We start from the raw sequence: 14,295 nt of genomic DNA, 5'->3' as shown, positions 1-14,295 counted from the left end.
GTTCTGCAGCGTATACAGGACGCATAGTGGCTTCTGCTTCTGGGAAGGCCTCAGTCATGAGGGAAGACAAAGGAGGAGCAGCAGTTCATGCAGCTGGAGAAGGAGCAAGAAAGTCTGGGGGCAGGTGCTACACATTTTTAAACAACCAGATCTGCTGATAACACACTCACTCACTATCCAGAGAACAGCACCAAGGAGATGGTGCTAAACCATTCATGATGGGTGCACCCTCATGATCCAATCGCCTCCCACCAGGCCCCACCTCCAACACTGGGAATTAAAATTCATCATGAGATTTGGGTGGGGACACAGATCCAAACCCTATCAGCCCCCAACATAAACATGGTTCTGTCTGCTTCAAGGAAGATCCTTTTGCATATTCCATAACTTGTTCTCAAATTGCCCATATGATAAAATTAATCTCCACTTTTCCATTTTCAAAACCCAAGAAACCTAAATTTGAAATTGTTATTTGACCTCATGATCGTAAACACAAGCACCAACTCTGAAATCATGAGATCATAATATCTGAGGATCTTCTACAGCAAAGGTAGGAAACTTTTTCTGTAAAGTGCCAGATGGTAATTGTTTTAGGCTTCACGGGCTATACATTTTCTGTCACAATTACCCAACTCTGCACCATAGACATTGTGTAAACACGTAGGCATGGCTGTGTTCCAGTCAAACTTGTTTTACAAATAAACAAGTGGTGGGCCAAACTTAGTCCAGCCATAGCTGGCTGAGCTGTGTCTAGAACACCCTTAAATTGTCTTATATTTTATACAGTAGTCTACCCTTATCCACAAGGAGTATGTTCCAAGACCCCCAGTGGATGCCTGAAACCTTGGATAGTACGGAGTCCTATATATACCATACATACTGTTTTTTCTGTATGTACCATACCTATGTTAAAATTTGAGGTATGACAACAAAACCAGCAGAAATTTTTTCTTCCCTCTCCACAATTTCACAGATAGAAGGTTGGTTCTCACTACAGATCCTACCAACCTCAGCATATAATTGTTTTTCTTACCTTATTAACTCAAGAACGTTTACCTTTTCACTTAAAGGAAACACTTTACCACTTTACAACATCTCTTTAGCATATCTGAATTGCCAGCATTACTACTCTTGTACTTTGGGGCCATTAAGTGAAATAAGGGTTACTTGGACACAAGCATTGTGATACCACGACAGTCGAGATGTGGCTACTGGTTGAGTGGTGAATACATTGTGAAAATGCTGGACAAAGGGACAATTCACATCCTGGGCAGGACAGAGCAGGATGGCTCAAGATTTCATCACACTACTCAGAACTGCATGCAATTTCAAACTTATTGTTTATTTCTGGAATTTTCCATTTAATATTTTCAGACCATGGGTAACTTAAGCCACGGAAAGAAAAAGCACAGTTAATGGGGGACTACTGTATTATAATTAAAATACAAACATAAAATTGTAAATCTTAACAGAACTGTTGAACTTTTGACAAGGTGGATCTAGGGACTTGTTCGAGAAGGGTTTGCCCGAGGAAGCCAGAATATGGATACACACCAGGAGAGGAGAACTTTGACGCAGTTTGAGAGGCGAACTTTGACGCAGTTTGAGAGGCAAAGTACGCACTGTGAAAATGACCTCAGATGGCCCCTGAGGACAAAGGCTTGAATTTGCTTATGCCTGTGGCCCCCGCTGGGTCTAGTGTAATGTCTTAGCAACAGAGGGTGCTCAATAAATGACAGTCAAATGGATCAAGTAAAAATCAGTAGAGGACTTCCAGTTTAAGCTCACATGTAAAGAGCTTGGAAGTCATCACTCCTGCCTTTACAATGAGAAAAAAAAAAGCTGAACAAATTAAAAATCAACAACTTTTTTTGGAACCATCAGAGAAGTGAAATTGCTGGGCAAATCACCCATCCCAAAACCTGGAGGGACTGGTAAATACAGAAAATCACAGCTGAGATCAGCTTTCCTGAAGCAGAAACCACTAGAGCCAGTAACTGGGAACATTTTTTGGTAATTTTGAAGAATTGATGGAGGCAGAGTGTGGACTACTTGAGGTTTAAAAACCCTGGGAGCCCAGCCTTGGGGTGGTGGTAGGGGTATTCAAGTTTTCCTGGTTTTTACCTCAAGGATCTCCAGCAGATCCTCACAGTGCAGAATGAAGGAAAAATCTCTAGTAGTGGAGGGTAAAAAACAGGGGAATACAACAGGGCAAAAGTAACAGAGGGGAGCCATGCCCGGGGCATTCTTCATAACAAAAGCCTGTGCTCTAAGAGAAATCACTTTACCAGAGCCCTATCTGATCTAGGGGAAGAGAAATTAGCCAGCTCAAAAACCCCCTCTGGCCTTCTTGTCTCACGTAAGCAAAGGGAAAGGGCTAGGAATGCTTCTGAAGGTCACGGTCCAGAGATGGAGGCCCACTTTCTTAAAAGGGGGGATTAATCTTAAAATTATACAACGCTTCCCTATTCTCACTCTCTATCCTCATGTCAGCAGGGCTCTAGTATAACAACAGTGCAATGCAACAGAGAGAGCTGCACAGCCCCGATTCCATTTAAAAAGGAGTTCTTGCGGAGATGTAAAGACAACAGGAAAGAAGATAAAGGAAAGTGAAGCCTCTGGCACCCACAGCTACTAAAGGCATTAAACACAGCCCAGGTCCTAGCCTGTTGCTAGAAAACTTCACTCTGAAAGTCAATTATCTCAGTTTCTTTACCCAGTACATCATGTCTAGCTTTCAACAAAGAACTAAAAGATATACTAAAAGGAAATTTTAAAAAAACACAGGCTAAAGAGACAAAACAAGCATAAGAATAAGACTTGGTTATAACATAGATTTTGAGATTATCAGATAGGGAATTGAAAATAACTATGATTAATAAGTTAAAGAATATAAAGGAAATTTAGCCAACATATAAGAACAGATGAATAATGCAAACAAGGAATGGGACATCTAAAAAGAACCAAAAGGAAATCTGAGAAATCAAAAACATTGTCATAGAAATGCAGAATGCATTTGATGGGCTCATCATTAGACTGAACATAGTTGAGGAAAAAAATCAGTGAGACTGAAGAAATGCCTATAGAAACTTCCCAAAACAAAAATACAAAGAGAAAGAAGGATGAAAAAATATGAAACAGAATACCCAAAAACTGTAGGACAATTATAAAGGGTATAACATATGTGATATGAAACTGCTGAAAGAAGAAAAAGAAAGGGGAACAGAAGAGATATTTGACATAGTAATAGCTGAGAAATTCCCCAAATTAATGACAAACACCAAACCACAGATCCAGGAAGCTCAGAGAACACTAAACACGTTAAATAGCTAAAAATGTATACCTAGGCATATTGCACTGCAGAAAACCAAAGATACAGAGAAAATTTTGAAGGAAAAAACAACTTACCTATAGAAGAAGAAAGATAAAAATTACATCATGCTTATCTTCAGAAACCATCCAAAAAAGAAGAGAGTGGCGTGAAATATTGCAAGTATTGGAAAAAAAAAAAAAAACCCACCAACCTACAATCCTGTATCCAGTGAAATATTCTTCAAAAGTGAAGGAGAAATAAGACTTTCTCAGAAAAACAAAAAACTGAGGGAATTTGTTGTGAGTAGACTTGCCTGTGCAAGACTTGCCTTGCCTTCCAAGTGAAGGAAAATTATATAGATCGGAAACTCAGATCAACATTTTAAAAAGGAAGAGAACCAGAGAAGGAACAAATGAAGAAGAAAGTAACATTCTTCATTTTTCTTACTCTTAACTGATCTAATAGATGACAATTTTGTCCAGAGTACTAATAGTAACAATATACTGGGTGATTATAAAATATGGATAAGTAAAGCAAACAGCAGCAATGTTATAAGGGAAGGAAGGGAAGAAATTTGAATACTCTGTTATAACATGACTGTACTATCTAGGAAGCGGTATACTGTTACTGGAAAGCAGACTTGATCAGTTGTAAATGTATATAGCAAACTCTAGGGTAACTACTAGAAAACAGTTTTTAAGATGTGTGATTGACATGCTAAGAAAATAGAAAAATGTATAGCACTATATCCATATATTAGAAAAGAAGAAAGATCTAAAACCAATCGTCTAAGCTCCCACATCAGGAAACTTAAAAAAGAAGAGCAATATAAACCTAAAACAAGCATAACGAACAAAACAATAAAAATTAGAACACAAATCATGAAATTGAAAACAAATTAACAGAGAAAACAACAAAACCAAAATCTGGTTCTTTGAAAATGTCAGTAGAACTGATAAACTTCTAGCCTGGCTAACCAAGAGCAAAAAAGAGAAGACACAGATTACTAACATCAGAAATGAAAGAGGGATCAATGCTACTGATCCCATGGACATTAAAATGATACTTTTAAATATGTATGAACAACTCTATGCTCACGAATTTGACAACTTGGTGGAAATGGACCAATTCTTTGAAAGACACAAACTATTAATACCAAAAACTCACCATAAAGAATAGAATATCTGAATAAGCTGTATTTATTAAAGAAATTTAATCAACAGTTAATAACCTTCCAAAAAAAGAATGCACCATGCCCAAATGTCACCAATAAATTGAACAATTTTTAAAGAAATAACAATTTCCTACAAGTTCTTTAAAAAATAAAAGCAGAAGAAACCTTCTTAACTTATTCTATGAGGCCAACATTACCCTAACACCAAAACCAGATAAAGACATTGTAATAAAGAAAAACTTAGACCAATCAATATCTCTCATGAATATAGATATGATAGAAAATCAAATAAAACAATATGTAAAAAGAATGATACAATATGCCTGAATGAAATTTAATCCAGGTATGCAAGCTTGGCTTACCATTTTAAAACCAATTAATGTAATTATAACATTAACAACCTAAAGAAGAAAAATCTTATGCTCATATCAACAGATGCAGAAAAAGCATCTGAAAAAATTCAATACCCATTCATGATAAAGCTGTCAGCAAAGTAGAAATAGAGAGAAACATCCTCAACTTGATAAAGAACAGCTACAAAAAAACCCTACAGCTAACATTTTATGTAATAATGAAAAACTAGATACTTCCCCCTAAGATCATAAGTAAAGCAAGGATGTCTCCTCTCACCGCTCATATTCAAAATCACACTGGAAGTCATAATTTATGAAATAATAAGGAGACAAACATTATACAGATTATCAAGGAAGAAAGAAAGCTGTCTTTTGTTTGCAGATGACATGATTGTCTACATAGAAAATTCCAAAGACTCAACAACAGCAATAACAACAACAACAACAAACCCTCCTGGAACTAATAAGTGATTATAACAAAGTTTCAGGAAATAAGGTTAATATATAAAAGACAAACCTTTCCTATATACTGTCAATGAACAATTGGAATAAGAAATTAAAAGCACAATACAATTTCCATTAGCACACACACACAAGGAAATACCTAGGTATAAATCTAACAATATATATACAGGATCTGTGAGGTAAACTATAATACTCTGATGAAATAAAATTTTAAAGATCGAAATAAATGATATTTAATCATCCATAAATATCCAAATTTACACATATACACATTTACAAAATATTTATCTGTAAGTTTGGTATTTAAATATTAGAGATATTCTATGTTCATAAACGGGAAGAGTCAATATTGTTAAAACATTGATTATTTTCAACTTAATTTATAGATTCAATGTACTCCCAATCAAAATCCCAGCAACATATTGTGTTACTATCAACAAACTGCTCCTAAAGTTTATATGGAAAAGCAAACGTTTATATGGAAAGGCAAAAGACCCATTTATTATTTTATGAATTAGCCACAGAATACAGAAGAAGAATAAGGTAAAAGGACTGACACTACCCAACTTCAAGCTCCAGTAATCAAAATGTCTTGATATTGGAGAAAGTAGAGACAAATAGATCAGAACAGAATAGAGAGTCCAGAAATAGACCCACACAAATATAGTTAACTAATCCTTGACAAAGGAACAAAGGCAATTCAATCAAGAAAGAATAGTCTTTTCAACAAATGATGTTGGAAAATTTGGACATCCATAAGTAAAAGAAAGAAGAAAGAAGAAGGAAGGAAGGAAAGATGGAAGGAAGGAAGGAAGGAAGGAAGGAAGGAAGGAAGGAAGGAAGGAAGGAAGGAAGGAAGGAAGGAAGGGATGAAGGAAGGAAGGAAGGAAGGAAAGATGGAAGGAAGGAAGGAAGGAAGGAAGGAAGGAAGGAAGGAAGGAGGGAGGGAGGGAGGCAGGGAAGAAAGGGAGCAGGGAGGGAGGAAGGAAGGAAGGTAGAAGGGAGGGAGGGAAGGAGAGGGAGGGAGGAGAAGGAAGGAGGAGAAGGAGCAAGGGAGAGAGGGAGGGAGGAAGGAAGGAAAGAAGGAAGGAGGGAGGAAGAGAGGAAGGAGGGAAAGAAAGAAGAAAGGAAGGAGAGGGAGGGAGGGAGAGAGGAGGAAGGAAGGAAGGAGAAGGAGGGAGGAGAAGGAGGGAGAAGAAGGAGGGAGGGAGGGAGAAGGAAAGAAGGAGCGAGGGAGGAGAGGGAGGGAGGAAGGAGAGGGAGGGAGGGAGGAAAGAAGGAAGGAAGGAGGAAAGGAGGGAGGAAGGAAGGAGGTGGGGAGGGAGGGAGGAAGGAAGGAGGGAAGGAGGGAGGGAGGAATGAAAGAAGGAAGAAAGGAAGGAGGGAGGGAGAGAGGGAAGGAAGGAGGGAGGGAGGGAAGGAAAGGGAGGGAGCAAGGAAAGAAGGAAGGAGGGAGGAAGGAAGGAAGGAGAGAGAAAGAGGGAGGGAGGAGAGGGAGGGAAGGAGAGAGGAGGAAGGAAGGAAGGAGATGGAGGGAGGAGAAGGAGGGAGGGAGGGAGAATGAAGGGAGGGAGGGAGGGAGGGAGGGAGGGAGGGAGGGAGGGAGGGAGGGATGAGTGAAGACCTGAATCAATACCTAACTTTAAAAAAAAATCATACAGATGGTAAATAAGCACATGAAAAGATGCTCAGTATCATGTGTCATTAGGGAGTTGCAAATTAAAACAACAGTGAGATACTACACACCTATTAGAAAGGCTAAAATACAAAAAGTACTGACAGTACCAAATGCTGGTAAGAACACAGAAAAACAGGAATTCTTGTTTCTTGCTACTGGGAATGCAAAATTGTACAACCACTTTGGAAGAGCGTTTGGCAGTTTCTTCCAAAGCTAAACACAACTTTATCATACGTTCGAGCAATCATGCTCCTAGGTTTTTTGTCCGGTTGGTTTTAAAATGTATGTCCACACAAAAACTTACAGACAAATACTTATAGCAGTTTTTGCAATAAGTAAAATCACAATCACCAAAAACTGGGTGTCCTTCAATAGGTGAATGAATTAAAAAGTAGTGGTGGTCAGGCGCAGTGGCTCACGCATCCCAGCACTTTGGGAGGCCGAAGCAGGAGGATCACTTGAGGTTGGGAGTTTGAGACTAGCCTGGGCAACATGGAGAAACCCCATCTCTACTAAAAATACAAAAATTATCCGGGTGTGGTGGCGCATGCCTGTAATTCCAGCTACTCAGGAGGCTGAGGCAGGAGAATCGCTTGAACCCAGGAGGCGGCAGTTGCAGTGACCCGAGATCATGCCATTGCACTCCAACCCAGACAACAAGAACGAAACTCCATCTAAAAAAAAAAAAAAAGTAGTGGTATAGAGATACATGGGATGATTTTCTTTTCATAAAAAGAAATGAGCTATGAAGCTATAAAAAGATACGAAGAAACTTTAAATGTATATTGCTAAGTGAAAGAAGCCAATCTTAAAAGGTTACATGTTATATGATTCCATCTAGATGGCATTCTGGAAAGGCAAAACTATGGAGATAGTAAAAAAAAAAAAAATCAGTGGTTGCCAGAGGTTGGGAGACGGGAAGGGAGGAGAGATGAATTGGTGAAGTACACGGTATTTTTAGGGATATAAATCTTTTCTCTATGATACTGTAATGATGAATATATGATATCATACATTTGTCAAAACTAATACAGTGTACAACACAAAGATAAACTTTAATGTAAACTATGAACTTTAGTTACTAATATTGTATCAGTATTTTTTCATTAACTACAGCAAATGTTCCATACTAATACATGGTGTTAATAACAGGGAAACAGTAGAACATCTGGGGAGAGGAGGTTCTATACTATGAGCTCAATTTTTCTGTAAATCTAAAACTGTTCTAAAAAATAAAATCTAATAATCCTTTAAAAATCAACACAGGGTAAATTGCCACATGTAAGATTCACAGAGTAAAAGAATGATTTTTAAAAAAGAATGATAAAGATCAAATAGTTTCAGAGCTAGCAGAGGCCTTAGAACTGGTTGTCCTCTCACCAAATCTCCACTGGGCAGTTACAGAGTGTCACTGTCTGCCTGAGGCACTGCAAGTATAGTGAAAACTAAGACAGCCCCTGTCACAATATAGTATTAAGTGAAAAAATTCCAATGATTTCTTTTTTTTTTTTTTTTTTTTTTGAGACGGAGTCTCGCTCTGCCGCCCAGGCTGGAGTGCAATGGCCGGATCTCAGCTCACTGCAAGCTCCGCCTCCCAGGTTCACGCCATTCTCCTGCCTCAGCCTCCCAAGTAGCTGGGACTACAGGCACCCGCCACCACGCCCCGCTAGTTTTTTGTATTTTTTAGTAGAGACGGGGTTTCACCGTGTTAGCCAGGATGGTCTCGATCTCCTGACCTCGTGATCCGCCCGTCTCGGCCTCCCAAAGTGCTGGGATTACAGGCTTGAGCCACCGCACCCGGCCATGATTTCATTTTTGATGTGTGTATGTGAGAGACAGAGAAAGAAAGAGAGAGAGAGAGAATAGAGGTAGGGAGAGAACATTGAGAGGATGCTCACCAAGACATCAACAGTAGTTATTTCTGGATGGGCTTTTATTTCCTTTTACCAGTTTCTATCATTTTACAGTGTTTCTATGATAAGCATGCTTTGCTATTGTCATAAGAAAATTAAATAATAAAATGTTCCTTTATTCTAATGATGTCGCTTCAGAAAATGCTACCAGGTGAAGTAAATTTGAAGCCAGGATTATGAAAGTAAATGAACTGGAATAGGTGAGTGAGTAGCCAGGACGAGCCATTTCTCACAGGGAAGGTGCACAGCAGGGAGCCCCCTGCACTGCACGAAGTGTGTTTGGCAGTCACAGAGGACAGGCTTAGTGGCTCCATGGTGGATTTCACTCAGTGGCAGCAACACGTGACCACCAACAACTATGGCAAGGCAGCTTTGCCATCCTGGTAGTTTTTGACACTAATTTCTACTGAGTTTCCTCAAAGAATGTTTCACAGAAAACTAGTCCTCAAAATATTAGTAGGTAGAATTCTATTAAATTAAACAAAACTAGCACAATTATTTATAGAAGAACATACCAAAGCATTTATTATTCTATGATACAATGAAAACAGAGAGTATAGTGTTTCCCAAATTTGAGAAAAAGTAATTCTCCCTGCTTTTCCTTTCTTTCCTTCTTCCTTTATTCTTTCTTCCTTTGTCTTTCTCTTTCCAGTGGGGACAAGAGAATTTCATGGAATGGGTGTCATTTGGTGCATACTTGGACAGCTGTTACTCTGCCAGATGTCACACCAATGGTTTATGGGCTATGATTTATTGTGTTTGTCACTATAGCTCTCAGTATTCCTACCACCAAGCACAGCAGCTAGCACATAGAAGAATCTCAATAAATACTTGTTAGGTAAGTGAATGAACTCTTTTTCCAGCTGGAACCATGGAGGGTGGAGAAGAGAAGAAGAAGGTTCCTGCTATGCCAGAAACCCTTAAGAAAAAGGGAAGGAATTTTGCAGAGCTGAAGATCAAGAGCCTTTGAAAGATGTTTGCCCAAAAGATGCTTCAAAAGGCAAGGAGGAAGCTTATCTACGAAAAAGCAAAGCACTATCGCAAGGAATATAGGCAGATGTATAGAACTGAAATACGAATGGCAAGGATGGCAAGAAAAGCTGGCAACTTCTAGGTACCTGAAGAACCCAAATTGGCATTTGTCATCAGGATCAGAGGTGTCAGTGGTATGAGCCCAAAGGTCTGAAAGTTGTTGCAGCTTCTTCGCCTTTGTCAAATCTTCAATGGAGCCTTTGTGAAGCTCAACAAGGCTTTAGTTAACATGCTGAGGATTGTAGAGCCATATATTGCATAGGAGTACCCAAATCTGAAGTCAGTAAACGAATACATCTACCAGCGTGGTTATGGCAAAATCAGTAAGAAGAAAATTGCTTTGACAGATAATGCTTTGATTGATCGATCTCTTGGTAAATATGGCATTGTCTGCACGGAGGATCTGATTAATGAGAACTATACTGTTGGAAAACGCTTCAAAGAAGCAAATAACTTCCTGTGGCTCTTCAAATTATCTTCTCCACAAGGTGAAATGAAGAAAAAGCCACCCATTTTGTAGAAGGTGGAGATGTTGGCAACAGGGAGGACCAGATCAACAGGCTTATTAAAAGAATGAACTAAGGTGTCTACCATGATTATTTTTCTTAGCTGGTCGGTTAATAAACAGTACTTGCTCTCAAATTGAAAAAATAAATAAATAAAAATAAATAAACAAATAAGTGAATGATTGAACTTCATTAAGAAAAATGAATTACTACAAAACTCTATACTTTCTTTTCTCACTTGGATTTGACTTGCACTTTCCTACAGAGCAAAGAAGTCACCCAGGTTCACAACAAACGGCCCAACTTAGACAGTTTACCAAGGCACAGAAGAATTCAAAATCTAGATCTTCTCGCTAGAACTCTCTCCAGTGGCTCTCCTACTTGCAAATGTAATCATCTTCCCAGAGGAGAGCCAGGGACAAACCAAGGAGTCAGATTTGTTGTTCATCTTGCAACCTCTTTCAATGAATTCAACTTGCTTCACAGGAGTCCATTGGGAATGCCCCCCCCTCAAAAAAAAAAAAACAGTCACTTGTATTATTTAAGTGAACACATGACAGTCAATGTAATAAGGCCTTGCCTTCCCCACTTCCCCATCAAAAGTTTAGCGAGGACACGGTTTTCCCAAGGGAAAAAAGGAGCATAGCCATGTAACAGCTGTTCCACAGAATAGGCTGTATGTGGATTACAACTAAGTCAAGTCAAGAAGAAACTTTGTACAGTCTTATAAAAGAGAGATGTCTCTTGAACTGAGAACGTGCATGTTCCCTCAAATATTTTCCTGCCCCCAAAAGCTTAGCCCCTTCAGTACTTGGTGTCCCTACCTTCTGCCAGCTTCTGACCCTGAGGAATGATGAAACCTCATTTTTCTAGGAACTGAAGGAGCTCTTTAGCCCCTCAAAATACAGCAAAGGAAAACTCAGTGCAGCCAAAATTCAAGCCTAAATTTGAAACACAAATATGTAAACTGATCACGATGTCCACATCCTACACAAATACAACTTTCTTTTAGAAAGGAATCCCCTGCTGGTTGTGCTGTAAGTATTTTAGGCAGAATGCTTTTAGGTCTAAAGCCATTTTAAACTCTCAAAACTTGATACATCCAAGGAAAGCAAACTGAAAGTGAGCATCACTAAGTTTACTCTTATTTCTAAGATTAATTTTAACCTCCCTAGATTTCAACACTCATGCCGTTGTCCAGACTACTAGATGCAGCTGCAACGAGGGATTTCTTAAGTCACATAGGGAACCTGGACTAAATTACTCTGGAGGGATATGTGCCATTTCTAAGTTTGTGGTTTCCTTCACTATGTTTAAAGCAAAGGTTATTAGGCACTAATGCTGCACAGATTTTCTAAATACTCTGTATTTGCCAGTGGCGGAGCCAGATGTGGACCACATTAGGAGAGACATGCGTGACAGGGTTTTCCTAAATGTCCGTGATGAATTATAATTTGCAAAGGGGAAAATTGTAGCTGTGTGGTGCCAGGATAATTTCCTCCAAATACCACTCCCATCAGGTCATTTTCTCCTCAGGGTGAGTCACAGCTCCTTTTGAGGAAAACCTAAAGTCTGGCATTAGAGGCCTCAGTCATCTGCTCTTCCTCAAGACTATCCCAAAGGATCCCTGTATGCCAGGACCACCTCTTTACTCCCCTCCTGCGTATTTTGCTTGGGTGGCTCCCTCTGTCTGGAATACGTTGCTCTTACACCCTTCAAAACCTTGCTCAAATCTCATCATTATCAAGGAGCCTTCCCTCCCCAACCTCCCTCCACTGATTATTCTTCTGTATTCGGCATTCGCTGCAGGTATCCATAGTTGTTGCTATGACTGTTGGTGGTGGCCACTGGAAAGCTCAGCATCGAATGTGAGGCCCCATAAAGCAAGTGTGGGGAGCAGCCTCCCTGGGGGCATTTGTGCACTTTCCACTTCCCCCTTCACCGTGGGTCCCATCCTTGATTTTGCCTTGCTTTTTCATCTGCTTTGTTATCTTGATTTATTTTTACATTATATCTTAAGTTCTTTCTGAACAAGAATAGAGTGAACATGTGAGAACTACGTTGGCATGTGTTTTTTTCCCAGCACATGTTCTCTGTGGATGTCTGAGCTTCCACTACTTCATACGCTCCTTTGAGAAAAAAATAATCATCTCAGAAGCAAGATGTCTTCCTCTGTTCTAATTTCTGGAACTTTTATTTTGTTCTTCCTTTGATTAAAAGAGTATGTGTGCAAGACCCCTTATGTAATATCATCTACAACCCAGAATTATCATCCCATGTTACACATGAAAAAGCACGTAATCAAAAGACTAAACAGACAACCCATAGACTGGGAGAAAATAGTCACAAACTATTCATCCAGCAAAGGACTAATATCCAGAATCTACAAGGAACTCAAACAAATCAGCAAGAAAAAAAACAAATAATCCCATCAAAAAGTGAACAAAGAACACGAATAGGCAATTCTCAAAAAATATATATGAACAGCCAACAAACATATGAAAAAACATTCAATATCACCTTACTCCTGCAAGAATGCTCATAATTAAGAAGTCAAAAAACAACAGGTGTTGGCATGAATGTGGTGTAAAGGAAACACTTTTACTCTGCTAGTGGCAATGTAAACTACTAAAACCACTATGGAAAACAGTATGGAGATTCCTTAAAGAACTAAAAGTAGAACAACCATTCAATCCAGCAATCCCACTACTGGGTATCTACCCAAAGGAAAAGAAGTCATATGAAAAAGACACATGCACATATGTGTTTATGGCAGCACAATTCACAACTGCAAAGATATGGCACCAACTTAAGTGCCCATCAGCCAACAAGTGGATAAAGAAAATATGGTTTATATACAAAATGGAATACTACTCAGCCATACAAAGGAACAAAATAATGCCTTTTGCAGCAACTTGGAAGGAGCTGGAAGTCATTATTCTAAGTGAAGTAACTCAGGAATGGAAAACCAAATATAGTATATTCTCACTTACAAGTGGGAGTTAAGCTATGAGGATGCAAAGGTATAAGAACAACATAATGGACTTTGGGGATTTTAGTGGAAGAGTGGGAGGGGCATGAGGGATAAAAGACTACATATTGAGTACAGTGTACACTGCTTGGGTGACAGGTGCATCAAAATCTCAGAAATCACCACTAAAGAACTTATCCATGTAACCAAAAACTGTACCCCAAAACTATTGAAATAAAAATAAAATTATTTAAAAAAGCTAAATGGTTGACCCAAAGTCACCCAGTGTATAAAGCAGAGTCAAGACTTAAACCCAGGCCAACCTAACTCAAAATGCCTCGACTCTGTATTCCCTAAAAGTGTCTAGCACCAAAACAGACACCATGAAGTGTCTAGCACCATAACAGGCACTCAGTGACTTGCACTAATTCATTGTTGAAGTATGACCCAAAACATTTGGTACAGAATTGAATAAAACCATGACGGCAAAGCTATTGAAAATTGAGCTTGCAAAATTGGTAGAATTGGCTTCATGAAAAACTGAAGAGATTCTAATTAGATCTATCGGAGAAAGACAACACAGATCTACAAAACACTCTGGATGTGGGTGAATAGAAGACTAGAAGAGATGCTGTGAGCTGATGTCCAAATTTGAATACAAAAGAAAAATAATAGATGGACACGCTGGTTTAGATTTACAGGTCCAGGGCAAACTGATCCAACTGTGGAATCACTGAATCCCCCTTGGGTTTCAATGAGGGTATCCTTGGTAGTTACTTTCAACCCTGAGGGGTTTGACAAAATGGGACAGACAGGCTTTTTACACCTGAAGCCAGAATATAGAATCTTTGTTCATTGAGAATCTTCATACATGTTACCTTCTCTAATAC

General features: G+C 39.1%; 1 pseudogene; it reads left to right on the top strand.

Annotated features, from left to right (window-relative positions):
- Positions 1-9,747: 9,747 nt before the first annotated feature.
- LOC102146438 (large ribosomal subunit protein uL30 pseudogene) lies at positions 9,748-10,510 on the top strand (annotated as a pseudogene).
- The last annotated feature ends 3,785 nt before the right edge of the window (positions 10,511-14,295 follow it).

Source organism: Macaca fascicularis, chromosome 13 (assembly GCF_037993035.2).
Source record: "Macaca fascicularis isolate 582-1 chromosome 13, T2T-MFA8v1.1".
In the NCBI taxonomy this organism is placed as follows: Eukaryota; Metazoa; Chordata; class Mammalia; order Primates; family Cercopithecidae; genus Macaca; species Macaca fascicularis.
Note: the sequence above shows the minus strand (reverse complement) of the source record. Positions and strands in the feature narration are given on the sequence as shown.